Here is a 21,540-nt window from a genome sequence, read left to right on the forward strand (position 1 = left end):
GCCTGAAACTCTGAAAATTGTGGTTTAGCCATGGAATGGAATCCATTAGAAAAATATCACACTGAATGTTGTTCCTAAGAATTCTTGGGGGGAAATTACCATTAATTGCAATAAAAGAGTTATCAGGGTTTCCTTCCCATAACACATAGCATCTCAGCTTTGGAAGCAGGTTCTTTTTTGCACACACCTGCCTACTATTTCTCTTTGGCATTTTTTGAAGAGAACTTTGGCACCTGAAATTTTTCCTGTGATCTTCACCAAGCCATCATCTCTTCTCTTTATAGGGTACCTTCAAACGAATTAAAGACATTTCACAGGCTCCTATGGCATTCCTATGTCAATTGGGACAACATCTGTTGTCTCTTATGGCAAACTGATAAGTTCAACAACTGGTCTCCCCAAATCATATAAACACCCCACATACACATAACAATAGGCAAATATATATATGAACTCATATATATATATATATATATATATGAATATTAATATATATATTAATACTGATTGTGTTAGGCCAGGAATAAGCAGACATTAGATGGAGATCTTTCAATAGATCTACTAGTGGATTGCAAACATTTCTGAACAACCAATGGTTTAACCAAAGCATCACCAGAATATTATCTGCCAATGAAATTAGACTGCTGAATGAAGAAAGGATAGGAAGGGGGACCCCATGTGAATATCCATCTCCCAAGAAATGAAATCCAGTAGACTATAATTAGATACCCCCCAAAAAACCATGCCTCAGCTGAGCATATACACATAAACACTTCTCTAATGTATATTTTGGTCCCACTTATTCTATTAATATTTTGCTCCTGGCCATGAGTGCTAAATCAGAAAATGTTTTACAATTACACTGGGGTGCTATTTAAAAAAAGAAGAAAGATACTGTCCCCACCTTTATGATAGGTATTCTGCATTCCTAGAGCCAAATCAGTGTAACAGAGATCCAGAGAGAGGATTCTGACCAAGTTTAAGAGAGTAAATGAACGTAGCTTCCCTGCTCATCCCAATTATGGATTTCTAGCTGTCAATATCACAGAATAGCTGCTGACTTAAACAGAAACTAAGCATGCTACCGAAAAAATCTAGATGGTTAATGCTGTTGAAGATTTCAAAAAGAGGGTTGATATAAATGAATCAATATTTTGAATGACTATGAGTCTTTTTAGACTTTCTGAGAAGTAGCTGCCCACCCTCTTTAGACCAGCCAGCATATTATCCTCTTATTATCAGTCTACATTTCTAAGGAAAGGTGGTATAACTTAGCAGTTAAAGTTAGTCTGAATATATACATATAGAAAACTGGACAGCCAACAAGCACTTCACCCTAGGGCTCATGGCTTATTAGAAATTCCAGGTTACACTGTTTTCATTTGGGTACCATCATTGTGCAACCAAGCCCCCTCAAGTCTTAAATGCTACCACCAGAACCTTCTGCAATATAGCTGAAGGTGACTTAAACCATAGATCTTGCCCACATTTGCACATTAATGCATCACTTTAGCAAAGTAGTAAGCCATCCAGGCATTCAGAAACAAATTAATCCATGTTTTTTAAACACAACAACAACCCTCATTTCATTTTATAAATAAGCAATTGAGAATTTTGCTCCAAATGGCCACTTGAATAGCCCAATCCATAAATGGCATTCTCCGGAGAATAAGGCACAATATGATATGAATGCAGTTCTTTGTAATAAAGGGACTGAGAATGACATTCTTGTACCATAAACTTCAGCCGTTTTCTTGTATCTGAATAGGCAGTCCGACAGCATGAGCTTTCCTTAAGATACTCATAGTGTTCACGCTCAGTTTCCAGGTGAATTTTCCGCAACAAGTTATTAATTAGTACTGAGCGGCGGAGATAGAGCTCAGGATCTTCAAGAAACTGAAGCTTCTGCAGAGACAGCTTCAAAATACAAGTCCGATCTTCAGGTAATATCAGGTGCTAAGCAGAAAGAAAAAGTGGGAATTGTCAAGGATAGGAGAAAATACATGTAGCACAGAATAGGCCTCCCTATTCTGCACTGAGCTGCACTGTAAAAATATAGTTGGCCACTGGATGGCACCAAAGAGCAATATTTCATGTTTTCTGCCATCTAGAGATTCGAATTTTTGCAGCCCACACCTCTAACTCAGGGACAGAATTAAGTTGGGGTCTTAGTTGATTTTTGCAGAACAGCAAGATAACCACATAGAAATGTCTATCATCTGAATCTGTCATTAGCCCTTGTGAGAGCCAGCAATGTTTCTCCCCTCCTTTGTTGCTTCCCAATGTCTCCATGATCTGTTCTGTAATGAACTGCTGAAATTCAGCACTTTTGCTGTTGGAATTTACTGACATTGTTTGGCACCTATTTTTACCTCTTTTTAAAAGAGTTGTTTTAGAAAATATTGTTGATTAAACACTGAAAATATTTTATGGAGCTTGTGTGAAAATTGGCAAGGAAGGTTATAATTGCTTTCTTATTTTGTTTTCTTATGTTATATTTTTCCGTAATGTGGAACAGTTGGAAGATGTTGTCCCTACTTACTTAGCCACTACCAACAGCAGTTGTGCAACTTCTGACAACCAAGAATACAAGTCCTTCCCCATGAATTGGGCCACCAGCCTCATCCCAAAGGGAGGGGGAAATTGCACTATGAAAAGAGAAGCCCAGGGCGTTCCCAAAGAGCCCATGGGTTGAGTTGGGCACTGTGGATCAGGAGGCCTTGCAAGCTTCATTTATATAGGAGATCTTCATGGCCTCTTTTCCTCTCTCTTACCATCTCAATATGGTTTTATTTCATCAGTCATTAGTTTTTCAAATATAAATCCAGTACAACTGGCATGTACTGTATACTGTAAATGTGAATTATCTGTATCAGAATTAAGAACAAATTCATGTTCAAATTGTTGCTTTTAACAACTATCCACACACTGCAAGTTAGAAAATGCATCTATATTAATTTCAGCTTTGTTATATTAACCAAAACATACTCACTTTTGGAAAATACCCTGGGTAATCTTGATGTAAATCTTCTTCTTCTGCATATTTCCTCTTAAAGTAGGCTACTTTCGACGTTGTTAAGGTATTTGTCAATGCTTGGCTTCAATATGCAAACAAGAAGGATTCAGTGTTATTTTAATAGCCTGACAACTTCGTGACACTGTAGCATTTTACAATGGCTTCCTTCAAATCATAAGCCATTTTGCTTGCATTGATTTGAATGTTAGAAGTGATTGGTTCTAATATTGCGACTGTGTTAGGTGCAAGCAACCAGAATACTTGTGAATAACCCCAGGAAGTAACTTTATTGTTTATACCTATGTTACGAGAATCTCACCAGGCTGCTTGCCTTCCCCTGGGAACGACTAGATAAGTCTTCATGAATTTGCAGGGAGGTCAACATATTCCATTTGAGACTGCACAACAACTTCAAACTAGCCCCTCGCTTGACCCCTCCCTCCACCCTAGTTGGCAATCTCCAAAAAGCTTGAGATCTTTAAATGCATACATTCTATACATAACAATAAGGTTAAGAAAGTTCATTACAAGTTCATTAAAAAGGAAAGTATAGCACATGGTGCTCAACTTTAAATGTAGCCTCTAAGCAATTATTTGTATTTTGTTTTCAAAGAAAAGGGAAACTGAAGGCCCTCAAAGGATTTCCAGGCCAATTAAAGACTGGCTGTACTAATAGCCACAGATAAAGCCACAGATACTATTCAAGCAATCCAACAGTTGATGTATAAGAGGGTAGATCTCTCCCTTGTTCTTGGTGAAGGCAGGAGTACAGTTTTCCAAGTGACTATTGGTTCTTTACACAGTCTCAGAGCAACAGAAGCAATAATTCACATGCTCTAAATCATTTATGAGCACTGCACCAAAACTACATGAGCTGCCCGCGTTCATCTGTATTTATACACTATCTGCTGCACCTTAGGCACTGAGAAAATTCTAAAAGGTTCCTGCTTTTCATGGTGCAAATTTGTTGCTAAATCTGAATGATGAGTCCATGACCTGTTTGTCCTTAATACTTATTTTCTACTTTTAATAAAGCCTAATGGTGCATAATCAGATTGATTTCACTGTTGTTTAAAATCTTCTAATACTTCAGCTTTAACAAAAAGTCAGTTGTACTGTGCAATATGATCCTGGACAGAGGATTCCAACTTTAAAATTATAACAAATCATAAATTAGCACCCCATGGACATTATGCACTTCATTGTGTTGTCATCATTTGTACAATGATTAATGTATATGGGGGTCAAATCTACTACTTCCCCTGCTTCTCCCTATGATTGTCCATTATTATTTATTTTTTTGTATGTTAAATGCAATCTTTATATACAGTACTTCAAAAACTTGCCTTTTACAAAAAGCTTCACTTTCAACACTGTTTTTTCCCCAGACAGATATGTATTTTTGGAGTACTTTGTACACTCATCACAAGATGGCAGTGGTGCCACACTGGAAATCTAAGCAATCCTCTCTCATGTTCAGCGCAAACTATTCAGCTAATTAAAATTGTGCAGTATGCTCATTCGGGGTTTATTTTTTTCTCTTTCTTCCCCAGTTTCAGAGTATTTTCCTTTTGCCTTCCTTAAAGCCCTGAAGCTTTCCAGAAAACTCTGCAATCCTTTCATCTACTTGGATATTTTTTACCTTTTTTTAATTTACCAATTCATTTTTACAACATGAATATGACAGCCTCTTAGAAAATGACAGCTTGTTTTAAAATAAGTGCAAGTCTTTGGGGCCAAAAATGAATGCCCTTTATTACACAGTGTCACTATCAGCTGCCTTACAAAGAAACCTGCAAAAATAAGATAGTGTTTGTCTATGGAGATCCTCAGACATCCAGGTCATGGTTGTCCCAAAGGTGCTTTTTTCAAGAGGCAACTGGACTTTCTGGTTTTTCTTTCAAGATGTTTTGCTTCAAAGCAAAACGTCTTCAAAGAAAAACCAAAAAGTCCAGTTGCCTCTTGAAAAAAGCACCTTTGGGACAAGATAGTCTTTGGTTCTGAAATGATTGTAGCACTGATTATTTTAAGCTTCAGTGTTCACCTGACAAAGAGATGACTTAAAGTAACTGGAAAAATAGCTACTTTATCTAGGAAGGAATTCACAGAATTCACTGTATTGCAATCATGACTGAAGGTTGTCTGAAGTAGTCTGAAAGTTGAATTATTGCAACTGGACTAATCAGACTAACCTTCAGAAAACCTTCAGGCACCTCTGCCTGGATGATTGAAAATCTTCACCAACATTAGCAATCATGACAATTTTTCCTGGATTATTTAATAATAATAAATACTAAAACCAGGAATAGAGACATTGGAAGAATCACCACCATTATACTCTTATTTGTAATTTTTCTTTGAATGTCTACATATAGAAACGTTTTCAAAGTTTCTGAGCAAAAATTTCTAGTCAGCTGAAAATGTTCCAACTGCTTTTTGCAATCAGTTTCCAACTGCTACATTCCTTTATATGATAACCAATCTAAAATGTTGCCCTTGGTTATCTGATAAAAAAAAGACATAAAAGAACCAGAAGCAATGGACAATTCCAAACATTTCTTGCAAATGGAAAGGGAAAGTTTGGAGCTAAAACTGAAACAGATTTCTAAGAAGCAGACATGTTGACATTATGGAATATACAATTACTGTATTTTTTGGCAGCATGAATTCTTTACTTCATAACCCAAGTAAAGGTTAAATCTCATGGGTGTCCTTGCTATCTAATTTGTTGGCAATGATCCATCTGTGTTACCCTTTGCTTTGCAGTGTTCCACTGGGGAAAAACAAGGATGAAATTTATTCTCTTATTTCAATAGCCTGGCCAGTCAGATTAAAAAATCATCAAGATAAAATCATTGTTTTTCCAGCAGGGAAACTGGGTTAATTGCTTCTATATACATGAAAACTGATCATTCACATGCTTATATGTATGTACATAATACACATGCACATGCACATAATTATTTTGATTTCTTAGATTGCATCTGACTGGATGTCAAATGTAGGGATTCCTCATATCCAGAAGAACATGGCACTTCCAATGTTGCTGTGTAGATTGAAGATGGAATGTACATCAAACCTACCCACCATGAATAGAGGCTGGCCATGAGGCAAAGCCTGCAATCTCAGAACCATGAAAGGGTCCTTTAAGATCCTTCTTTAGTTTGATTGGAGACCAGAAAACTTAATACTAAGATGATAAACCTTATCATTTATGGAATCACAGCAACACCACAACATTATGGTTCCAGATGCTGTTCATGGTTCAAGTAGAAGAAGAAAATTCAGCCCTGTTTCAGGGAACATGGGTAGGTCTCATATACCTTCTTTGGTCCGGCAACGCTCCCTGTCCCACGTAACTGTTCTTTTTTCATTAAGTATTTGTCAGCTGTAAAATACTAGCTCCGCCTCAACTTTAATTTCAAGAATGCCTCTGAGTTCCACAGAGGCTTCACGTGGAATTTTAAAAAATTGAGAGGCTGCAGTCCAATGTTTCATTTGCAAATGTGCTCATTTTAAAGTTGGATTTAGAATAACTTTATTGTCACTAAGCTAGGTTGGGAGACTAAAGGCAGTGGCAGAGAATTATCCGTCTCCTGTGTCTTCTAGAAAACTAAGGCATCCACTCACTATGGTAACCATTTTGATGATAGGTAAGCCCCTCCCCCATGCATCAACTTCTGAGAGCACAAAAGACATGCTATCCACATGTCAGACATAGCCATTTGGCCTCAAAGATGGCTTATCACTGCCATGGAGTTCTGGAGAGCCAGAAAACAGCCACGACATTGCAGGCTGCAAATGGCTCTTGGGGGGAATGACACTTGAACCTGGAAAATCCTGTTTATAGCTTCCTCACAAGGTTGGCCTCTCTAGGCTGGTATTTTCCCACTTTGATTAACAGTAACTTTAAACTGGTGTCAAAATGAAGGAAAGGAAGGAAAATACAATCCTGATCACTACTTAGAGATGCTGTGGCAGGAAAACAGGCTCAAAGAAAGAAAATGGTTTCATATACCAAAGATCGGTCTCATTATGGGGATGGATGATTTATTTCTGGTTCATGACAGCTTCATAGCTACTCAGATATAAGTGAATTCAATCACAGCTTTGGCAAATATTAATTTAACAACTGCATGAAAACGTACTTTTAACAGTATCAGATGATTCCTAAATGGTATACTTCTATAGGCGTTGTCCTTACACAAAAAACCCCACATTTCTGAACACGGTTCCCCCAAACAAACATTATCTGTTACGTTAAAAATTTTGTGCACATTCTGGATGCAAGAATTGCACTGTAAAACCTGAAGGGTAATTGCATTCTAAGCTGCATTAAGCCCAGAACGTTTGAATCAGGTCATTGGATTTACAAATGGGAACCAATGGCCACAATTCTTCATGCACTTACCTGGAATTAAATCTCAGTGAAGATAAGGACAGATGTAAAACATAGATATAAACATCCCTTCAGAAAGTTTTAGTGACATGTCCCTAATGCTTCTCATTCAAGAGGTAAGTTAAAGTGCTCCTGTAAATTTAACTAAAGGGATATTAACTTAAAAGGCCAGTTTGTGTAGTAATTCTTGGTATTGGACTAAAAATCCAGGTTCAAGTCCATCCTCAACCATGGAAAGGGTTGGTCATTCTCCTTCAGCTCAACCATATATGGAAGTTTATATGGAAATATGAAATATGTGAAGTGACATCTGTTCCTTAAACCAATATCTATTGGTGAACTTGGTAATATTTGAGCTCTTGAGCAGGTAGAATATATCTATGGGCCATCTTGCAGTTGCTTTAAAATTGTGTGCATCGTTCTAGTAGTTCAATCTACAAAATGATGCTGCGCCATATAGATTAGGGCTGTCAAACTCCCGACCCGTTGACTGGGTGTGCCATGTGCTGGCCATGCCCATGTCCACACCCATACCTAGTAAGTCCCGATATATCACATGATGCCATTGTGATGATGTGAGTTTGGCACCTTTGATCTAGATCAATATTATCCATAGAAGCTAGCAAAAGCTTTCTAGGATTTTCTAGATAGAGATAGAACTGTCAAGAATTTGGCCTGGACCTCCTGTCAATGAGCCTCAATGTGTCTCTATAACAGCCCCAGTGCAATTGGGATTATTATAAAACTTTATATCATGTCAGATTTACTCATCTCTAGATTTTCCCATTTTGTCTGTTTTAATCCAGCTTTCCAAAAGAATGACTTCATTTACTGTTTGTTTTTTTCAATATCACTGTTACTAAAAATGTAGAAGCTGGTTTGTAAGGGATTACATATATTTTTTAATGAGGAATCCTATATGTCACTGTTGAACCATTAGAGCTATATAGCATTCCGTCTTCTGTGTAGCAGGTAGAAATAACAAGATGAGGATGTGTTGTGGATGATGAGAGCACCACAGTGTGGAAGATTTAGTTGGCTGTCTTGTGTCATTTTCTGCTGGAGATTTTCTGGAGAAGATAAACTATCTAGTGATATACAAATCATCATTTTTTTAAAAAAAATCACTTTATTTTCATTTCAATTTGGCAATTTTCTGCAGAATTTATGGATTAAAAAAATCAGTTCCTATCATACAGAGCCTCATATATCTATATAAGAATCAGTGTCTTATAGTGGTTCAGGTGCTGGACTAGAAATGGAGAGACTCATGTGGGTGGTAGTCCTCCCTCAAGACAGAGACCAGATGGCTGATTTGGGGCCAACTCTCTCCCTCACTCTCTCTCTCTCTCTCTCTCTTTCTCTGCCCTCACCTGGGAAGTTAAAATAGATTTATCTATTAACTGGATAAATGTTGACAACTAGGTACTTCGAAACCCTGCCTGATAGAATGAGCTCCCATCAGTTTGTCCCAGCTCCCGCCAACCTAGCAGTTTGAAAGCATGCAAAGGCAAGTAGATAAATAGGTACCATTTCAATAGAAAAATAACAGGGACATGAAAGGAGCCCCCTCAGGCATCCCTGAGCAATGCTGATGTCATCAGCTAATCCTATCAACCTGTAAGCCCCTTGGTAGATGCTTCCAACTTGAAAGTTAATAGTAGTAGTCTACCAACTAGGACTGTACTGGCATTATAGATGTATATGAATCATTTAAAATTATACATTTCCCTGCCTTTTTTCCTTGGCATATAATGTTTCATGTCTCTATAATCTGTACATATATCTACCACAAATATATCCAATTTTCAATGTAGCTTTTTTGTGCAGTTTTTCGTTGATTTAAACAACACAAGAAAAACTACTGGCCAGATTTTGTATGTTATTGGTGTCTATGTTTCTGTCCAGTCCAACAGGATTGAAATGCCATATTTTGCTCCCCCAAAATTATGTGGTACCATTCCTTCTAGAATAACAAGGATTATGTAATTATGGATAATGCTTTCAGCTACTTCATCGATGCCACATAAGTTTCATTAGTTGTACTGATTGGTTCCAAACCACTGTAATATATACAGATGCAGTCAAAAGTTAACTCAAAATCATGAAGGATAATTTAGTGTATTATTGTCATATTGAAGTTTTGGGATGTGATGAAGCCACCAGAATAGCTTATATGGAATTGTTCGATCATCTCAACCCATGTGCTTTGATATTAGTCTTAAACTGTGGTATGGGGTTGAGGTAGACAAAAAGCCAGTTGGATCTGATAAAGTGACCAGCTGGGTATTTTCAAAATAGATAGCAAAAAATGGATAAACATTTGCAAGGAATGTTTAAATTTGAACTCTTGTATTTAATACAAAGTTATACCTGATGATATAACTGGCATCCTCTGTTCTATGCTTCTATGAGAATCAAGCAGGAAGCCAAGAAAGTAGACAGGTTCTCTGATTCTCTCTAAGGTTAGACCAAGAATTCAGTCCAGAATCAACAGATTTAAAGGAACATGAAAGACATATTTTTCTGGAGCACAAAGTTAGGAACTCCTCTGGCTATCTATAGTGGCACCACAATTCAATGCAGGCTAATCCTGAGTTCTATGAAACACAGTATAGAAATATCTTCCCCTATCTGATGCTCTGCATACTGTAAATCACAATTTACATCTTCTCTAGCCAGAAAGGTTAGTAATCAGAGATCAGAAAATGCAATACAACACAACTGGAGAGAATCTGTCTGGAGAAGGCTGCCATAAGGAGTAAAACATCTGATTGCTGATGCCAGTATCTTGAGACTGAAGTTCCAGACTCCTTCAGAGACTTACAATGCCAGTGCTTTGTTGTTTCTCACTTTAATTAAACTCAAGCAATATGTTGTACCTTGTCGTGCCAAATCAATCCACAAAGTGACTTCTTGCTGTGCTTTCAGTGGTTCTAATGAGTTTCTGTCTTCGGAAAAGCTTAGCTAGCATCGCTTCCCACACAGTTCTGAACAAACACCTGTTAAAATGAATCAAGGGAGGAAGAAGAGAGGAAAGAGAGAAAGGAAAGTGAGAGAGAGGGGATTACAAGATTAACACAGTTGGAAGGGACCTTGTAGGTCATCTAGTCCAACTCCCCATGCACATACAAGCACCCCAAAGTGAACTTTTTTTGCGGGGGGTGGGTGGTTGGGTGGGAATATCCTGGAAGTATTTGTTATCCTAAATCTTGCTAACTGCTTACTTGCTTACTAGGAAAAGGGAAGGTTATATCCAAGGTTATTGATGATACCTCCAAGAGAAGACAAATCATGTTGATCAGTGATAGATCAGTAAGCAAGGCAAAACTATAAATCAGGTATCCTTGACTGTAAGTAGCAATTATTTTTTTTAAGCTTGCTTAGCTACTGATGGCAACCAAAGACTCTAATTTTAAACAAGAAATAATTAAATTATTGAATTGCAAGCTAAGCCTTGTGGTTTATTTTTGGGTCAGTTCTATTGACATATTTGAGATATGTTTGACCATTACAAGAGCAATGATTCAGACATACGCTCCAGAGTATATCTTGAGAGGCATGTTTCTGATCTGTCTAACCAGCTATGAGAGGGGAAGGCTACAGTAGAGCTTAGTGCTTTTGCTTTGTCGGCAGGAAATCAGTATTGTGTGTATTTAATTATATGTCAGTTTCAATCACAAATTGACTTCTGGGACCTTACTTCATACTTAAGTGGACAGTAGAGAAGGCATGCATAAGTGCACTAATGTGCCTATCATTCCTGTCATTGTATTTTTATTCTCTTATTCTTGTTCTCATTTTTGTTTGACAAATTCTGTTTAGTTTCTGGAATAAAATAAACCATATGAAAATTCATTGTTGTGGATGCCCTGAAGAATGAAGAAGTCCTATAAGTTGCTAAAGTAGAACTATAATGTTATTAACCTAGAAAGAGGGATTTATTTGTCTCAGAAATGTTGTAGCTCTCTTCATAAGCTTCCTGCAGCCCTTTGTCTTAGGACATTGACAAGACCAGTCTTTTATCCCAGTTACATCTTCATATACCAAGGTAGGCCTTTCTGAGCTGAAAGCTTTAAAATTCAAGGGCTACCTATTCAGGCATCCAGCACTTTTTTTATTTTCTTTCTTGAAAGACATGTCACTTCAGGCTTATTTATTTTATTTTACCAATCTGTATACCATTTCAAAGAGGCTCTTGGCAGTTTATAGTTGAAATACATAAACATTGAAAAGAAGCTTCATAAATTTCATAAAAGTCTCTAAAAAGCATGGGTAAAATGGCAAATGGTAACAAGGAAAATGCTGGTTTCAAAGACAATACAATTCTCTTTCAAAAAGAAGACAAAATTTACTATTAATTTAAACAAATCCTGTGCTTAAGACCAAGGACATAAGCTTATGCTTCTTATTCCACTGTTCTTGTTCCACTTATTCTAACCAACCTATCTTATTGAAACATTTATTGCTCATCAAATGTTCAAAAAGCCTTTCCTTCAAAGAAACTTAAGATGGATGGATGGATGGATGGATGGATGGCACCTTCAGATGATCTTGGTGCTCCAGTTAATCTTTGGAGCTCCATGACACCAAAAATTGCAATCAGCAATGGTCATTCTGAATTTTTTCCTGGGCAGGAAAGTCAATACAGATTAGAGTGGAGGAAAAATTTTGATTAGTTTGTTTTTGAATATGACCCTAACTAATAACATATTTTCAGATTGATACAGAAATAAAATTGGTTATTCAAAACTGGTGCATTGGGGTATTTTTTCAAAGCACTTTTCAATTTAAAATTTAAAGAATAAAGCTTTGTACATTGGGCAAATGTTTAGGAAAATATTGTGTACTCTAATGCAGACAAACTAGTGCATATTTTTAACAAAAATGTTTAGTTTTTACAACACGAACTTGATAAATTATACAAAGACAAGAAACCAGGAAATATGGTTTTAATGCAGAACTTCTACTACCTCATCTAACTGCAACCAACATCATAAGCACCAGGTCAAGATTGAGACACAAACTGCTCACTTGCTCTTGGAACAGCCACATTAGAATTATTTTCTAAGCAGTTTTCTTAATACTTCCTAAATCTTAATTTCAGACAGCATGTGATAGCAAACTCCCTGCTGCTGCCACAGGCACATCATTCTTAGCAGGGTCATTCATGGAGGAGAAGGAAGTGGTGTGCAAAATTAGAAAAGGCAGCTGCAACCATACAATTAATGCATCCATATTGACTTTTAAATACCCCATTACACCAACAGATGGCCCAACATCTGAAGCTCTTGAAAAGTAATGCTGGTCAGCAAATAATGCTGTCTAAGTAGACCAACATCTCACAGGCATAAAATAGACACACATATTTCTAACTTTTTTGACAACAGAAGTACATTTTTGTGCATCTGAATTCTCCCAAGTTTCCATAGTCAATGGTTCTTCCCCGCCTATTGTAGCAGCAGACCCCAATCTTTTAGGCACTGAGGACTGGTTTCATCGAAGACAATTTTTCCATGGACTGTTGTGGGGTAGCACACAACCTACATCCCTGACACGAGCAGTTTTACAGTAGGGTTCATGCTTCTATGGGAATCTAATCCTGATGAGCTGGTGTGAGCTGAGGCGATGACGCTATCAGTGGGGAGCAGCTGCAAATACAAATGAAGCTTTCACTTGCTCACCTGCCATTCATCTCCAGCTGTGCAGCCGTGTTCCTAACAGTCCATGGATCAGTACTGGACTGTTCCATGGCCTGGGAATTGGGGACCTCTGTATGCTAAGATCTTGTTCTTATTTTGCAATAGATTGCTATGCACCATTTCTGGCATGTTTCTAAAATCATTCCTATTTCTATAGGCATGGCTTTTGCAGGTCATTAGCTATATCTATCTATTCTGCTCTCAGATTGAGCAAAAGGCTTTTGGAGTGGAAGTAAAGGAAAGGATTGTCAATCCAGGATTCATGTTTCCAAGCTAGCAAACAGTCTCAGCCACTGTGGAGCAGCTGCAATTGCTCCCCCCGCCTCCATCTCCCCATTGCCTTCCTGTTTATAACATCCACCCTATTTACAATGCACCGCATCTGATCAATGGCAGCTGGTTGGAAGAGTGGATTGTAAATCTAGGCAAAGAATGATCAGGAAGGGCAATCACTGATATCGCTATCTATGCTAAAGGACATTAAAAGATATGAGTATAGCCCAGCTCTGAAGCTAGGAAGTTGAGTTCAGGAGGTTTCTCAAGCTTGCTCAGGCAAGACTGAGAAAAATGCAGCTTCTTCAGGTAGTGGAAATTTCGATCGTCTAGCCAAAGCTTTGGAAATTGTGGGAGCTTCATCACTTGAGACTTTCAAGAAGAGATTGGACTGCCATTTATCGCTGTTCTGATTATGATTTTGGAACTAAAGTCAAGGCATAGATTGCATGTCTATGCAAGAAAAGCTTCTTGACTTGAAACACACAAACCATAAACTCATTAAAATTTAGCTTGCTTGGAAAACCCTGGAAAAGCCAGGTTTAAGTTTTGCATTTTTAAAAGGTACCTTTAAACCTCTCCACAAAAAGCAATATGGACTGAAAAAGAAGTTGGCTTGCCAAACATGAAAACCAGGCAGCTAAGGACAAGCAGAAAAGAGAGAGAATTCTATCAGTGTGATGAATGGGATATTTCTTAATGATGAATAGGATGTTTTATGACATGTCTACAGCCAAAGAGGTGCTTCAAAAATCTGAAGAGCTAAGAGAATGGAAAATAGGGATGTGGGATATTGATAAACTTCACTTGGTGGGTTTCATTTAGTAGAAGCCACAATTAGTGCAGAATGGTTCAGAAGTAATTGTTTTCCCTCTTTATTCTAGCTATATTTTTAGGGGTAATAATTTTTGGCTTGGGGTTTGGATTCAGTTCCTTGGCTTCAGCCACAAAGGGTAGTTCATTCTCTTGAAGAACTCTGCAGGGAAACAAAGCCATGGCTGTGCTCTAATCCTGAAGAAGGCAGCTCTGAGAATGAATGAGGAAAGATTTGCCAAACCAGTAGGCTCATGAACTCTTCAACCTGAAATTTATTGATTGAGAAGTAACTGCCATTGATTTTAATAGCACCACTTAAATGAGGTTAGGAGATCAGTAAGCAGGAAAATGTTCCCTATACATAATTAATATAAATTGCAAAGAGCCCTTGGATGTGACATCACAATCTATCATCTGGAGACTTGGAAAAGTCTATGAAACCCTTCCAAAGTGATTAACACATATTTAATACATATTTAATACAGTGAAGCCCCTTGTATTTATAGGAGATGTTCTGGTGTTCTCGTTAACGCTCCAAGATATGCTATGGTCCAATGGTACTTTGCCAGATGCATTAGACCTAAGTTTCTCCTAATCCACTCACCTACCACCACTGCTTGCAATAATGGTCTGCCATTTATCTAAAGCAAATCGTCTTGTTATTGTCTCTGCAGCTAATATGGGGAAATCTCATTGTATTACCCCATCCGAGAGCTGTTGATAGAGTTGACTGAATAGCTGATGCTATGCAAAAAAATAATAATCTCAAACTCATAATGTATTTACTCTCAACATGCATTTACCTCCCAGCAGAGTTTGGTTGTATTAAGTGCACAATCACAACACACAGCAAAAGTTGCTTGTTCTTTATGTTGGTAGTCAACATGAATTTCCTTTCAAACTGACTCCTAAGAAGATTCTTCAATAAACTTGACAGGGCATGCTAGATAGTCTACTATTTCTGCATGTGCTGACTGTTCAAAGGAAACTTAATTATTCCAGTCAGAACATGGACAAAATGAGTATGTGGCCAGCACATTTTCACACTCTAAACTCTTCTATCAATTGCTTCTTGGAAGGGAGAGGGTTGAATCCAGGTGTTATTTCCCTATCCTTGCTGTTGGAATACTAGATACCAGTTTTAAAGAAATGCATTGAGCTGGCAAATCAGCTTAGAGAAAAACCATTCAGCACCTAATTTTGCATGCAGCTGGTCATTCATGCAGCTGTGTTCCTAGCTGGATCAGACCAAAACCTTCATTTTGAATACAGTATATTATTTTTAATTCACTGTTTGAAATTGGATAGGGGAGCCTGGTTGATATGACAGTCTTCTGGATTAGGCTTCTTTCCTAGCTTCTGTAGCATTTGCTTGACTTTGATGGTTGGTTTGCAGTGGGAATTAGACTCTGATACTATCTGACACAAGACATGAAATCCTTCTCAGTTTCTGACAGCTTGTGAAAGTTCACATTTGATCCCTGCTAAAATTAAAAGAGTGAAGCACTCTCAGCTTGAATTTCAAATACAGTAAACATTTAATAAAATGGTAGCATTCAAGATTTTGCTGGAATATTGTTACAAGCTATACTTTCCAGTCTTAGGTATTGGTTCTTCAATATCAAAGCTTTCAGCTGAATACTTGTATATAATATTTCACATGGGTATGTATGTTTAGTTTATTTTTATGCCATTCTTAGCCAGGAATTCTAGGATTTGGAACCCCAACCCATCTGCAGGGCATCAGGTTAGTTAAGGATGTCATAATCTTTAAAACAACCCTTTGAGGCAGATCAAGAGTGTTGCTTGTTGCAGTTGGTGCTATGGGGTGGTGGTTTGTATACCAGGTTCAATGCCAAGAAAGTCCCCTTAGTTCAGATTTTCCCAATGAAGTATTGGAACTGCAATATTCAAAATCCCCAACCACTGCACCATGCAGCGGGAAATCTGGGAATTGTAGACTTGGCACGTCTGAGGATGCTACTTGGCAAAGGTTGCCTTCATTCAATAGTCAACAGGCACTAAACCAGGGGCAGTTATATTGTGGACCAGGGTGCACTTTTCTAATCCTTAGGGGTCTTTCTCACCCTATTCCCTGAAAAATAATTTCCTTCCATTTTATTGGGAAACAATTGACAAGTATAATGTAAGCCCTAGATACAGTTCAAAAAGCGAGAGAGAGATTGCCAACCCACTCCCCAGAACCAAGACCCACTCCAGTATGTAATGCAGGTTCCTCTAAACAGTGACTCTCAGCTTTCCCCCAGATGATAGATGTAGACTTTAATCACAAAAAGATATCCCACTAAGGAATGTAAATTATTTCCCTTGTCTATGTAGATAGAAGATAAGGTTATCTGGATATCAAGTGTATGATTTGAATCAACTGACATGGAGGAAGCATAGTTGCCAGGATGGAATCTATAAAGAAGAGTCAATTAAAATATTCTACTAGCATGTTTCCTGAGAGCTAGATTTAAAACAGTATGTCACTGTAATTACATTTCTTGGCATGGACCATGAAAATAACAGTGTTACAAAGTTATAAAAACTTACAGCATTTCATATATAGCTAAGTCCTAAGCCATCATCTTTAAACAATGTCAGGGAAATCTGCCCTGACATTGAGAGAATATATATGCTAATACGATGTTCCATGCTGGCATGTATGTTTCATATGAGAGAGGTTTGATCTTACAGGCAGGCTCTTTCTCATACATGCCAGAACCTTTTGAGGGTTATTTTTCAGAAAGTCCAATCCTAGAATCCAATATTTCCCCAATGTGGTGCCTTCCGGACATTCTGGATCACATTCCTCATCATAGCCCAGGGTTTATGGAGAGAAGTTGTCTGATACATTTGGAGGTTGCTAGGTTGAGGAAGGCTTGGTTCCCCAACACCAACACCTATACACACACAAAAAGTCAGTGTGAAAGAAATCCTGAAACCATTTTTTCCCCTCCCTGTATGGCTGCATCTCCGTTAAGGGCAGACGCAGGGGCAGAGAGAAGGTTTCCTGCAAGCCATCAAAGGAACACTTGACAGCAACAAGCCGAATTCAAAGAACAGCAGCGTCAAGAACTTCTCAGAGGGATGCTAATCTACCATGCAGGAAAAGGGGATTGCAGGGAGGGAGGCCATTCTATTCGAAAGCCTTCTTGTAAAGAGACTGGGAGGTCCTAGGAGCTTAGGTGTTAATTGGGTGGATAAAATACCTTTTAGAAAGAAAGAAAGAAAAAGGAAACGTGGCTGGGGCGTAACAAAAGCGTCTTCAGCAAGTAAAATGTTCCAGCAGATAACCCCCCATTGCTTTAGGAATAGATGCACCCCCCACCCCTCCCCAATACGCGCGTACACACACACACACACAGAGAGGGAGAGAGAGAGCCGTTGCCAAAGAAAACAGCCCTGAAATGTTGGAAGGGCCATCATCGGAGTAGCTTCCTTCCTGCTGTTTGTCTTCTTGTGGGGTGGCGGGGGAGGTCATGGAGACCCTCGTCGCGGAACTATTCGGCCAAAGCTGAGGGGTAACTTGGTGTACGCTCAGAAACTCGCTGCAGCGGATCAGAAGGGCATCGCGCGGGGCTCAGCCTTGGAGGATGTCCGGCGTTCGAAGCGCACACCTTCCACGCCTCTCAAAGCATCTCTAAACGAAGCGGGCTGCGGGAGGATGCGGTGCCCTGCCCTGCCCCGCCCTGTCCTGCTCAGTTCTGCTTACCTTCCCAACGGTGCACATGCCCCAGGGGAAGGCTGGTGCGAGGGCTCGGCTGATCTCTTCCCGCTCCCGTCGGCCAGCTTTCTGCGGGTCCCTACGGTCACTGGCGAGCTCATCGCCTCCTCTCTTCAGCAAGCAGAGAGGCGGGCGTCCAGATGTTCCCTTCCTTCCCGGATTGGTCCAGAGGGAAAAGATGTTAGCTTGTTGCTAGGCGCGTTGCTAAGAGCCGGTGACGCTCTTTTTCAGCATCTCCAGAGTGGCTCCAGAGGCCGCTCGGCATGTCCTGAGGAAAAGTGGATGTGGAAAGAGGCTAGGGCTTTGGGGGAGCAGGAAGGAGCAGGGAACCAGGCGAGGAGGTGGATGGACATCAGGGCAGGTAAGGGGAGAGAGGTTAGGTTGGGGACAAGTAGTGGCCCAGCAAAATCAACAAGGCTGTCTGCTATGTTTATTTTCGAGATTCCCTGCTCTGAAACATAGATAAATCCACCTGAAGAATTGCTCAGGGAGCAGCTGATGAAACTGCCTGCAGAAAGATGCAGATTGTGCCCACCCAGGGAAGACTGACTGACAAAGTGATTATGGGTTATACAACCGCATCTCAAAAGGGGAAGCAATTTCTTTGTAAGATGTGTAGTGCAGTCCAAATTAGGATGCTATCAATCTTTGCTGCAGGGAAGGACATGCATGCAGAGGCTGGTTCCAGATCAATGGAACTATAGCAGCTGCAAATATGTATGGCCATATATAAATTATGTAAGTTCAAGAAGCTATTATAGCAGGAAATCACATTTTTCCTACAGAATGCTTCTCACCTTCCATTTAAAGACAAAGGCAGTATGTAATTGATACAGTACATGGTTAAATACTATTAGAAATTTCCAATACAAGATTAGCAAGAATTCCAGCCAAACTTATCAAGGACATTTCCTTGTTTGAGGTGAAGCAGGAATAGGTTCCCCCAAGCAGGCAAGTCACATTTCAAAACTGGCCTGTTCTATTATAGCTTTTGCTATTTTATGGCTTAAATTAAAGATGCTTCCTTTCCCTAGTACTTCCTGGGCTTTTTCTTCAAGAGAGAAGGACCAATTCTTTATTAAATGGGGGGAGGGGTATGCAGCCTGAATATAGAAAGGCACTTGATGCTGAATGGCTCCTCAGCTCCATTGGCTTCTGCTGTTCTTGTCATCTATCTCCAAATGATCCAAGAGCTGACTGATGGAATGGAAGAAATATGAACAGATTTTCTATGATGGGTATGTATGACAGCGCCATGGGCAATTGTCTGTCAGGATATTAAGACTGGAGTCCCAGAACGGATGGCTAACAGCAACAGTGAGATTGTAAACACTTCACTGGCACCCATCTGGATCCCTGATCCATCTGAATTTTCCAATTAAAAAAAAAACTAAAAAGAATTTTTAAGTTAAAAAGAAAAAAAAAATCCAGTATTATGGTTTACTGCAAATCAGAGTGCATCATTTTTATTTCCAAGATCATCCCTAACTCCAGTTGGATCTGTCCCTGGCTTTAAAAATTTGCATGTACTCTCAGGTATTTTTACTGCAATACATTATTTGTGATGCTGCCTTTATCACTAATGCCTAGATGTCAATTCAGACAGTGTTCAGCAACCAGAGAAACTCAGCGTCCACATTATTCTTAAGCCAGAAGCACTCACCAGCAATTTTTTCCAGGTGCAATACAGAAGGCTGGTAATTACTTTTAAAGCTTACAGCTGGCACCCAGTTTATGAGAGAAAAGTTCCCATTATCTACAATTCCTCTCCTGCCCCCACCTCCATGCCAGGTCTTCAGGAAGATTTAATGATCCAACTTTTGCAGGCTCATATAGTGGTTGGAGGGTCAAGACTTCTCTTAAACAACCCCCTTTTGGGGTGGGGGGAAAGGACAAGTATTCTCAGCTAAGTTGAAACTTTTAACAAGGTCCTAAAACAAGCAGATTTTTAATTGCTGGTTGAAATTGTTTTAAATATTTCAAAATTTTATTTCACATTTGCCAAATAGTAGTAGTAGTGTTATTTTATTTCTAATTTAATAAAGCAAACATAATCATCCCCCTTTGAAAGGTTGGCTGATGGCAAAACATAGCTTTGTTTGGAAGTGGATGAAAGAAGGATGATACAAAATGTCCTAGGGGAAAGCTAGCAAGGTGACAAATAACATTCAGATAAACCCATATTTTGTAACCGGCTATGCCCCCGTGGAAGCCATTTTGTGAATAGGCAAGTTCCCCTCAGCAAACAATTTTCACTCTCTTTACCCACCAGTGACAAATGGTGTGTATCCTGGTGTAAGGAAATCTGTGTATTCATTTAGACCAGGATAGGCAACATTTGTCTATTCAGACTTGCAGTTCCTCAGAGGAAATATTTTCAGATCATATGGTGATTAAGACTAAAGAAAGCATTTCAACATCTATGTAAAACTGCTGGGTAAGGTAACCAACTATTTTAGGGTTTGGTATCATCAGTGCTGATGATACCCAGTTATATCAACTCCCAGATGGCTATGTGAGGCTTCTGTCCCCGTGCCTGGAGGCTGTGCAGATTTGGATAGAGGGGGACCATCTCTGACTCAATCCTACCAAGACAGAGTACCTGTGGGTGTTGAGCTGCCTGGATCGGGAGATATTTCATCTCTGATCTCGATTGGGTTGACAGTGGGTGTTGAGCTGCCTGGATCGGGAGATATTTCATCTCTGATCTCGATTGGGTTGACAGGTGGTGTCCAAGTTGAGGCTCTTCCTGGACTCAAAGCAGTGGTGGGACTCAAAAAAATTTTTTTACTACTGGTTCTGTGGGCGTGGCTTGGTGGGCATGGCAGGGGAAGGATACTGCAAAATCTCCAGTCAGAGGTGGTATTTGCTGGTTCTCTGAACTATTCAGAATTTCCATTACCAGTTCTCCAGAACTGGTCAGAACCTGCTGAATACCACCTCTGACTCACAGCTCAAGAAGCAAGTGGTAACTGTAATCAGAAGACTTTATCTGGTTCACCATGGAGCTGCCCTTGAAGACTATACAGAAGCTTCAGCTGATCCAGAATACAGCAGGGTGGCAATAATAAGCACACCCTCAGTATGCTTTTACTTTCTTGAGTTACTTATAAAATTGTAAAGGTGAAATTAAAAAATCTAATAAATAAAAAACTCTACTTTGCAAGATGTACCAATCTTCAACTTGCTTTTAGATGTGATTTGAGGTGTTCAACACTATCTATAAACCAAAGGGTTTGGCCATTTGAGGGATTGTCTGCCTCCTAAAATATTTGTGTGGCCAATTCTATATGACAGGGCTGGCACACTCCAGGTTCCTTCAATTAAACAGGGACATCTATCCAGGCCCTGGAAATGCAGCTTTTCTGTCTCAGTCCCTGCCTTCTGGAATGAGGTTCCCCCCAAGATCCAAATATCCCCCAACCAGTTGCCAACAGCTTTAACATTAATTCCCAATGGAAAGTGAAATGGGTCCCTGAATGCCCAGTTATAGGAAGACATATAAATGATCCCATAAAAAAGGTGGCAGCCTTTGACCTACCACATCAGCCACGAACAATCCTAACTATAATTCGCACCTCATATGGTATCTGTTGGGGCTCTC

The 21,540-nt window shown here is 39.3% G+C and overlaps 1 long non-coding RNA gene across 1 annotated transcript; it reads right to left on the reverse strand.

Moving 5' to 3' along the window:
* Window positions 1-880: 880 nt before the first annotated feature.
* LOC148128284 (uncharacterized) lies at window positions 881-18,036 on the reverse strand. The gene is made up of 4 exons (XR_015741545.1): window positions 17,925-18,036; window positions 10,298-10,417; window positions 2,993-3,098; window positions 881-1,956 (listed from the first exon to the last, which is right to left on the reverse strand). It is a non-coding gene; the product is annotated as an uncharacterized LOC148128284 (long non-coding RNA).
* Between the last annotated feature and the right edge of the window lie 3,504 nt (window positions 18,037-21,540).

Source organism: Pseudonaja textilis, chromosome 1, assembly GCF_049901715.1.
Source record: "Pseudonaja textilis isolate UNSWEBS1 chromosome 1, rPseTex1.2, whole genome shotgun sequence".
In the NCBI taxonomy this organism is placed as follows: Eukaryota; Metazoa; Chordata; class Lepidosauria; order Squamata; family Elapidae; genus Pseudonaja; species Pseudonaja textilis.